Consider the following 9,654-nt stretch of genomic DNA (forward strand, 5'->3'; position numbering starts at 1 on the left):
CAATGATGTATGTGATTACTATCTCCATGAGTAGTGAACATAAAATATTTAGGTTAATTTTATTTTTATTTTTTAAACATAATTATACAAATTGTGCACGCATGCACTTAAGAGTAATGAATCCTTTCAATCCCGACCACATATTGTGCATAATGTCCTCCTATTTTTTGTACTACTAGCCAACTGACAATACAGAGCATTTTGTTATGTACTCAGATGTACAATAACTAGATTGGATCGAGACTTACGCTGATAACGAATTTGATACAAAAAACCCTAACAAACACCTCTGATGAATGAAAACCCTAACAAAAACCCACTATCTCACCCCTGCAAGAACATCCATTGTCTTACCCCTGTAAGGACAACTACTTTTTTCTGTTTCATTTCTTTCATGAGTTTCTCAATACAGACTCAATGATCTTATAAAGCCATACCTCCCTAACCTAGCATCTAACGGCTAATGAAGCTCCAGGTGGTTGCATCATAACCCACCATTACAACTAAATTAATGACTAATCATATTAATTAAACTAATTAATTCAATCTATTAGGATAAACATAAGGGAAAATTAGGTTCAGGCCCCACCCATGGATAACCCATAATATGAGGCCCTTAATTAAAAGAAGTTTAAATTTAGGCCCCGAATTATTAAAAGACCTTGATACCCTTATGAATATTGCCAAACCCATAATTAAATAAAATTTAAATCTAGGCCCAAAATTATTAAATCTAGGCCCGAAATTATTAAAGTATAGTGCGAATGTGTAAACATAAGTTACATATGCATATGACATGTGTATCCAGAAGTTACACATCCTTATGGCATGTGTAATGCAAAGTTACACTTGTATATATAAGCAAAAAATAGACATAAAAAAGAGTACATAAAAAAAATACATGTATTACTTTAATATTCATTTACAACAATTTTTTAGCATGTGTAACTAGAATTTACACATGCATCTGTCTAGTGTAATCGAGAGTTACATATGCATCTATCTAGTGTAATTGAGAGTTACACATGCATCTATCTAGTGTAATTGAGGGTAATATTAATAATCAACACCTGCAGATTGACACACCAATCCAAAACACCAATTGATCATCATATTCTTCTCTGTCATCTCAAGTCTTACACAATCATACCTCCTAACTCATCTGCTCAGAGAGGGTAACCTGTAAAAAGATGGATAAATCAATATTTATGCATGGAAAGACTGACTGGTATTCCAGTATCAGACCAGAACATAAAAAAATATGAATGCATGACATAAGATATACAAATCTTAAGTTTTACACATATAATTACCACATGTAACCAGCAGTTACACATTCAATTGGCATGTGTAACTCGCAGTTACACATCCAATTGGCATGTGTAACTAGCAGTTACACGATTTCCGAATTTTGACATTTTTGCATCCTAGTTAGATCGAACTAGCTAACAGGAGAAATCACAAAACATAAGAATGTTCATAACATGAACCTAACCCTAACTTTATTGAACCTGTGTTTACCATGTCAGTCGCCGTGTCGATGCACAAACATGTATACCCTTCTATATAGTAAAATATTTGACCATAATTGTTATCACAGTGCTCATTCTGTATAGTAAGTAAAATCCAAGATTTGATTCAACAATCTAAGAAACATGGCAACATCATTATATGAAAGAAGGAAAAGCATGAGCAGAATAAAGATAACTATACAAGTAAAATCCCATATTTTCACCAATCAAAAATTGATTATTTGTATAAAAAAGGTCTGCAATCATGAAATAACAAGCAGTGAAGAACTGATAAAAAGAATTAAGGTTCAATACCTTAACAGATCAAGTAAGATCCACCACCATCACTATTGTAAGAGGGGAATGAAGTAGCTGAGATAGAAATACAAGCTGAAATAATCATTCAAGAATAAAAAGTAAGTTCAGATTTTGGTCAACAAGCAAAAGTTAACAAATTTGAAATCAAGATGACGAAATCAAGATAAAACTGCTCTAAAAAACTACATCAAAATCAGTATGTGTAAGTAAAAGTTACACATCTAATTAGCATGTGTAACTACAAATTACACACCTATTCAAGTTGTGTAACTACAAATTACACACCTATTCAGGTTGTGTAACTAGAAGTTACACATCTAATTAGCATGTGTAACTAAAAATTACACATCTATTTAACTTGTGTAACTAGAAGTTACACATCTAGAAGTTACATACACACTCCATGATCATAGATCAACGTATTATGTTGTTTGTGCAGTTGCTCCATCAAACTTACCAATCGGTGTCTTCATATCACTTTATTCTTTATTTCAGACCTCTCTCCTAAATCTTTCAATGAAACAAAAACATTTCTTAAATAACATTACACATCTTTTCACAATTGCTTAAATAACATTTCTAAGCCCGCGTCTGACAAGCATTGTTCAACAGTTGCTAAAGTTCAGCAGTTCTTAGGAATATGAATCACAGATATAAACATATTATACGCAAATCAACGATGCACGAAGTAGTTTCTTCTAGCAACTAAAGCAATGATGATTTTCACATATATTTATATCAAATTGAAAGCATTACAAGTCCACGTCCAGTATTAACTAAACATAGGAGATAAAAAATTTGTATTCTCCACTACTATTAGCTCATAGACAGTTGAAGGGTTAGGAAAAACTGTACATAATAAAACTGAGTGCACCACCGAGACCAGAATAACATGTCATGTGATTAGGTACTGCTAGTCCTCCTACCTACAAACATCAATTGAAACAAAAATAAATATTACTCTCAATCAAATACTAATTAAACCACTTTGACAGATCTTAAATACAAATTGAGTTCATATGAAAACACATACTCCTAAATCCAGCTATACATACCTGATTTATAAAATTGAATCCACATACTCCTAAATTATTCTTCAACCCAACTGAAAATCACCTAATCAAAATGAACAAAACAAAAATTAAATTATCAAAAACAGATCAAGATTGGTTCCCATAGGAAATTAGATTGTGATAAAACTAAATCAAAATTGAAATCGAGAATGAAACTAAAATCGAAACGAGAATAATTACTAACAACAACAACAACTAAAAAACAAATTGTACCTTGATTCTGTTGCTATTCTTCCGAAACAGTGATGATTCTTCTTGATCTCAGAAATCAAAAGAAACAACAACAACTTCAAATCAGAAAACCTAACATGGAGTAGCTTTGAAACAACAAACTAGAATCAATTGAGAATTCGTAGATTGATGATCAGTTGTTAAATAAATTTGAACCAAATCATTCAGATTTGTAAATCCATTGAACAAAAATCGATTAAATCAATTTCTGAGATATCTTCGAATCAACTGAAAAATCCATATTTAATCGACGTAGATCAAATCTATTTATTTCAATCGATTAGTTCATTGAGATATTCAATCGAAATCATCAACGGAGATCCATAAGCATCGTCATCTGAAATCGATGAAGCTAAACTCGTTTTCTTCTTCTCCGTTAAACTACGACATTGACGATCTGAAACTGAAAACCTTAATACTCTTCAGAGCAAAAACCAGAGAGAGAAAGTGATGTTGATGTAGAATTTTTGTTTGGATAATCAGGATATTTGTTTGCAAAATCTTAGATCTAAGTTTCGAAATCATTTTTTCATTGAGAATTTCGATTAGGAATTGTTTCTCGGACTGGTTCTTCATCCGAGAGAGCGCTAAAGAAAATTAGAGAGAGAAATTGAAAAAGAAAAAGAAACCAAAAATGAAATCTACGCCTAGTTTTATAACTATATATACTAAAGGGCTGTTTTGGTATTATGAAGTAAATTTTTTATTTACAGGCCCTGAATTCTAAAGTTATGGGCCTAGAAATATCAAAATGTGAAATAATGGAGTTGATAGAGAAGGATCCATTTTGTGGGGCTTCTCTATATTCAACCCATATAGTAGGGGGTTATAGTATTTTTCACTAAACATAACTAGTGATAAAGACTGACTGCCGATAAGATAAGGGCCACCCTCTTCTTGGCTAGGTGCATGACAATACCTTCCCCTCCAAAACATCCTTGTCCTCAAGGATGAAGAATGCAGGCCCAGTTGTCTTCTACCTTGTCAGATGCAGCTAGGTGGAATTTAGTATCATTTTCCCTTACCATGATCGCAATGAAGAACAATCTTAAAGCTGAAGTGATTATTTTCTTCTTCACGACATCGAAAGCCTTCAGTTGTTGGGAATCCATTATCATGATACAGAGGTGAATTGGATTGGCAATGGCATGGCTCCAAATTTGATTAGCAATTAGCTTGACTGTGCTCCAATCAAAACCAACCAGTGAACCTAGCCCTCTTGAGTTTATTTCCCTGATATAAACATGTCCACTATCTTCATAACCCTCAGCTTGGTAGGCACCAGTTTAATCATCAATCCCGTCTATGGCCCCCATGCACCAATGAATAACAACTACTAATTTAAGAATCCCAGTAACTGTTGGATCAAGTTTAACAACAAGGTCCAGACTGATTGGTGTTCTTGTATGGTAAATTTACACAAGGAGTGTGTCTCCAATTCTCGCCATGGCATGAGCATTCTGCTCTCTGTCTTCTTCTTTGCCAGGAATTACATAAGCTTGTGAGAGTATGTTCTCGGTCTCAACCCCTTCCTTGCTAACTAACATAGTGGGGACTGAAGATTCATTTAACTTTTCACCTTGTGTCACTATTTTCCTGTCTATCTTTGCAGCAGAGGTGTTTAGTTGCCAATTACAAGGTTGTTGCAGCCTAAACACCCACCATACTCGATCCACCAACTCCAACGTAATAAGAATTTGAATTCCCACAAACAATACCACTTCCTTAATAGGGAGCTCTGTCCAGCTATAACCTCCAACTGCAGTGAGCCGGTTCCACCTTGGTTGCATCATGATAATCATATTTCCCACATCCCATAAGCCAGTACGAAATAATTTGAATCTCCTCCACTTCATATCAATCCATCACCGTCAGCACATGAACATTCAAATGTGTTATTAAATAAACAACACTAGAACTCTTGGAGTGAGAATTCCTAAACTCGGATTCGAGTCTTTTCCCTCTATCAAACAACAAACATGTGCCTTTCCCCATACTCCATAAATTTTTTGACACCCCTCTGGATTTCCACCTCAAGAAATCTACTAGCACTAGCACATCTGGACTCTGAATCACCACGAGTAAGACTTGAGTTACTGTCAGCCACCTGAGGGTTGAAATGGTCTGACTCCTATTTTCAACACTCCCTTTACCTGTAGAGCATAATTCGTATTTCCACCTCAAAAACGCCACCAACATTAGTATATTGGTAACTTGAATTTTAACGAGCATGAACTGAATTCTCACCGTCCTCACAAGGTCATAATAAAGATATCTATAATTCTCATCATTTTGAGATGCCAGACCCCGCATATAGCTGTAACACAATTGAGAATACTGACATTCATATACACCCATCTCATGAATTGCAAAACTCATCAGTTTGGAATACCAATCTGCCATTAAAACTTTCTCATGGATTGTAAAACTCTCACCGGTGTCAGTGTGAGAAAATGAAAGTGAAAGAAGAAACAACTTGCTGAGAGGTAAAATTGAGTTCTAGAAATTCTGGGAACTGGCGTTATTGGCACTTGAAGAAATTCAAACTCATCCAAAAGAATCTGAAGCTCGTTACCTCCTTGTATATCAACTATAATCATCAATGACTCCACAAAGAGAACTCTAGCAGCCGTAGGCAAGAGTATACCTTCTTCACCGCCATTCGAACTCTTGAATTTCCACTTCAAGAAATCCACTCCTTCTTGCAGTTTAAAAAGTTCGCTAGGAACAAAACACTTGGTTATCACCATTAGGTCCGCTTGTACGACTTGATAACTACCACTCTTGGATTTTGCTGAAGTGCAACTCTGATATGAGGCACCCTGTACTAGCGACTTAAGTTTTTGGTGGAGCTTGATTGCTCTCCATTTTGGATTCCCCAGTTTCAGCACAACCTGAATCTCAATTCCAAGCAGCAAGTTCCCTCCCTTGACAAGAATTTCTGGCCAAATGTAATTCTCTATTGGGAGGACCATAATCTCCATTGTTGGCTTATAAGAATTCTCACACTCCATAAAACAGCTGAATTCCAGACATTAGGCAGTTGGTAAGAAAACTCAATTGCTGGCTTGTAAGCTTCATGGACAATTAATCCGGCTATAAGATGCAAACTTAGAGCATATTTCTCTTCTGAAGTAGATATAATAACATTTATAAGAATGACTAACTGATTCCCCATGTAATAAAACCTCGGAATTACAACATCTAGCCCATTATAAGTAGCCATCACTTCTTTAAGCATTTCTCTCAACAACTTGTGTATTTTGCTTTCCGCGCCATTAACCACTACCAGCATCTCCTTGATTTCTTCCTTCTCTTCACAAGATTACATCCCTTTACAACTCTTCTTGAGCCTCAAGAGCTTATAACAATCACTTCCCCGAAGTAAGAGAAACACGTAACCTTCATTACCATGAAAGTTATGTCTGCCAGGATCAAACAACTTGTAAGTGTCACCGTCTTCACCTTGCTTTGTAAGTAAAGTCCCAATCCAATTCGAAAGCAACAATTCATAAATATCGACATAGAATTCATAAGTACCATCAAGTAAGACTCCAACTGAATTCCAGCACATCATCACTTGAGCAGAAAAATTGTTTGTTGACGATTCAGTTCCCTTAAGCAGTTGGTAACAACAAACACCACCATTAGATGGTATACAGACACTTACACTAGACCATGAATCTGACCCATTAAGAACAAGCTCACGAGAAGTAATTGTATAATCATGGAAATCATAAGAACTATCAAAACAATAATACCCTTCCATCACTTCAAGATCTCTCCCACGATCAAATACTCTATACTTGTAAATCCGAAACATGGGTGAGAAGATTTCTCACTAGCCATTTGGTGATTGTTAACATCTTCCCCTTTGAAACACATCATACCTAGTTGAAGCATTTTAACAAACAGATAACTCGTATCACTAGGATTACCATTCTTAGCCAATAAATTTCCTATTGAATTCATAAACAACAATTCCAGTCCAAACCCATGTCTAAAATCTAACTCATAAACAAAATTCCCCTTGTAATCATTAGTCAAAACTGACCCATCAAACCATTTTCCACGATCAAATATGGAACGAGTAAAATCAAGATGGAGATAAAGATTGTTCTTACAATTCGGTTTGAGATGAGTAATCCAATCCTTCGAGTGCTCGTAATACCTCTCATCAGATGTATTAGTATTCTGGTTGTCGAAGCTCCTTACCCTATTGCTAGCAATAATTTCAATTTCGGAATCCATATTATCAATCAATTGACTGAAATAAGGGATGGGTTTTCCTTCTTCTACGTATACTTCTACTGAATCCTCATTGTTAGAGCATAGCTCGGTCGACCTCGCATGCGTTGCTATCTCAAGCATGTTTGTCAATGTTAATGATCAAAACTATGAGTCTTGATTTCTAGCCCACATAGCTAAGTTTCGGACTAGGATAGAAAAGTGTAGTTGAGCTCAAGGACTTCGTGGCGGTTCATCATACAACGACGAAGATCTATACAAGGAACCGTGGAACTTCATCAACAAAAAGGTATGTGGAGACTTGAACTTATCTATCACTCAAAAGTCTATCTCTTACTTCTTATGAGACAAAAGTCGTATACTATATAGACTAGATCATACACATTTGATATTCGAGCCGAGTATATCTCGCTTATCTATATCTCGAAATCATGTGTTGGTAAAGCGTTTCGCTTTGATCAAGTTTATCTTCACCTAGTGACGAAAGTCATGAAAAGTTTCAATTACCTTGAGAATTGCTCTGACGTGAATCGATCTGTGAATAACGGCTACATAGCGTCCTCTGAGAATGTCTCAATGATTGGAATGAGAGTTTAGATTACATAACCATGTATTCCTTGAACCGAAGTTTTCGAACTTTGTTGATCAAGAGAAATCGGAAGGATTGTGGAATTGGCTTTCCAAGTCCGCGAACGCAGTCCGCAGACTCAGCCCGCGAACTGTCGGAAGTTCTCGACCGAGAATTTATGTTGGATTTTCCAAAACTCGTTTGTGTGCTTAGTCCGCGAACTCAGTCCGCGAACTGGCGGAAGTTCTCTTTTCGAGAATTTCTGCTGAGTTTGGAAAACTCAACCGGTTTACTTAAGTCCGCGAACTTGTTTGTGAACTTAAGATGTTATGATCTAAAGATGTGCTCTGAACATGAAACATTAAATTACTAAGGAATGCTTTATGCAAACCGTGGCTATAATGTTCATGAGCCGATTCAATCGAATCGAATCATCTTTGTTTCAGTTGTGTCTTGTGTAGTTACATAAGATCTCATAGCAATTGAACAACTCTTTAACTAGTTCATTTGAGTCAATTGAACTAGTTATGGTGAAGAAGAACTAGGTTAATATGAAATGCTCATATGGTTAACCTTTTGGGTTACTATGTTGAACCAACATACACGTACACGTTTGGGCATGGTTTTCGCAAACCCAGTAAACGTGTACCCAAGTTTGTGTGACAAGCTAAGTTTTCGATCTAACGGTTGAGAAATATTAACTTGAATCTAAATCAGGTTTTCATCTAATGGTGAATATGGATTGCTTTGTAACTAAGGCAAAACCCTGATTTGAAGGCTATATAAAGGAGACATCTAGCATTGAGCAAAACTAATCCCCACACGTCTGTGTGATACTAGTGCGCTCGCTAGAGTCGATTCTCCTTTAACCTTTGGTTTTCTTCTCTAAAACCAGGTTAACGACTTAAAGACTTCATTGGGATTGTGAAGCCAGACCGATACTACTTTATCGTACTTGTGTGATATGATCTTGCATCTTCTATCGTACGAGTACAATCGATTGATTGGCTTGAGATCGTGAGAGTTCTCAGATAGGCAAGATAAGAAGTCACAAACATCTTCGTCTCACTGTTTGTGATTCCTCGACAAACCGCCTGTGTAGTCAGGAAAGATTGTAGAGAGGTGATTGATTAATCTAGGCTGTTCTTCGGGAATATAAGACCGAATTATCAATTGGTTCATGTTCACCTTGATTTCATATCTTAAGACGAAACAAAACCTAGGGTTTATCTGTGGGAGACAGATTTATCTTTTGATAGACTTTTCTGTGTGAGACAGATTTGTTTATTATCAAGCCTGCGATTTTGGGTCGTAGCAACTCTTGGTTGTGGTTGAGATCAGCTAAGGGAATCAAGTGCGCAGTATCGTGCTGGGATCAGAAGCGTAAGAGTACAATTGTACCTTGGATCGGTGGGAGCCTGATTGGGGTTCAACTATAGTCCAGTCTGAAGTTAGCTTGGAGTAGGCTAGTGTCTATAGCGTCTTAATACAGTGTGTATTCAATCTGGACTAGGTCCCGGAGTTTTTCTGCATTTGCGGTTTCTTCGTTAACAAAACTTCTGGTGTCTGTGTTATTTCTTTTCCGCATTATATTTTATATAATTGAAATAATATAGGTTGTGCGTTCGTGATCATCAATTGGAAATCCAACCTTTGGTTGTTGATTGATATTGATTGATCCTTGGACATTGGTCTTTGGTACTGT

The 9,654-nt window shown here is 36.2% G+C and overlaps 2 long non-coding RNA genes across 2 annotated transcripts; both read right to left on the reverse strand.

Moving 5' to 3' along the window:
• Positions 1-2,593: 2,593 nt before the first annotated feature.
• On the reverse strand, positions 2,594-3,295 carry LOC113334110. Its single transcript, XR_003352513.1, has 3 exons — positions 3,116-3,295; positions 2,885-2,945; positions 2,594-2,755 (listed from the first exon to the last, which is right to left on the reverse strand). It is a non-coding gene; the product is annotated as an uncharacterized LOC113334110 (long non-coding RNA).
• A 685-nt stretch (positions 3,296-3,980) lies between these two features.
• On the reverse strand, positions 3,981-7,391 carry LOC113333934. Its single transcript, XR_003352447.1, has 2 exons — positions 7,258-7,391; positions 3,981-7,023 (listed from the first exon to the last, which is right to left on the reverse strand). It is a non-coding gene; the product is annotated as an uncharacterized LOC113333934 (long non-coding RNA).
• Between the last annotated feature and the right edge of the window lie 2,263 nt (positions 7,392-9,654).

This window comes from Papaver somniferum, unplaced genomic scaffold, assembly GCF_003573695.1.
Source record: "Papaver somniferum cultivar HN1 unplaced genomic scaffold, ASM357369v1 unplaced-scaffold_135, whole genome shotgun sequence".
Lineage (NCBI taxonomy): Eukaryota > Viridiplantae > Streptophyta > Magnoliopsida > Ranunculales > Papaveraceae > Papaver > Papaver somniferum.